This window comes from Arachis ipaensis, chromosome B08 (assembly GCF_000816755.2).
Source record: "Arachis ipaensis cultivar K30076 chromosome B08, Araip1.1, whole genome shotgun sequence".
NCBI classification, from domain to species: domain Eukaryota; kingdom Viridiplantae; phylum Streptophyta; class Magnoliopsida; order Fabales; family Fabaceae; genus Arachis; species Arachis ipaensis.
The window spans coordinates 2,156,943-2,157,279 of NC_029792.2; positions in this window are offsets into that span (position 1 = coordinate 2,156,943).

Consider the following 337-nt stretch of genomic DNA (forward strand, 5'->3'; position numbering starts at 1 on the left):
CATTTGGTGTATGAGAGGCAAATAGACGAAAAAACTAAATTGTCCTCCGTTTATTAAAATCAGGAACTTTTTTGTATTTAAATTTTGTCAAAAATATATTTGTCAAAAATTTTAAAAGTCAGAACCTATCTATCTTTTTCCCTTATATTAATCCTTAATAAGTACAACAATAAGCATCTATAAAAATTATAAACACGGGTTTTGCACGTGCATAATCAATTATATATCTACTTAACTAAGTAATATAGCACTACTAACATTTAATTAGTCTCATCACAACCAATATTTTTTCACATAATAATATTACAAAAATATAAATCTTTTAAATTACAATAAT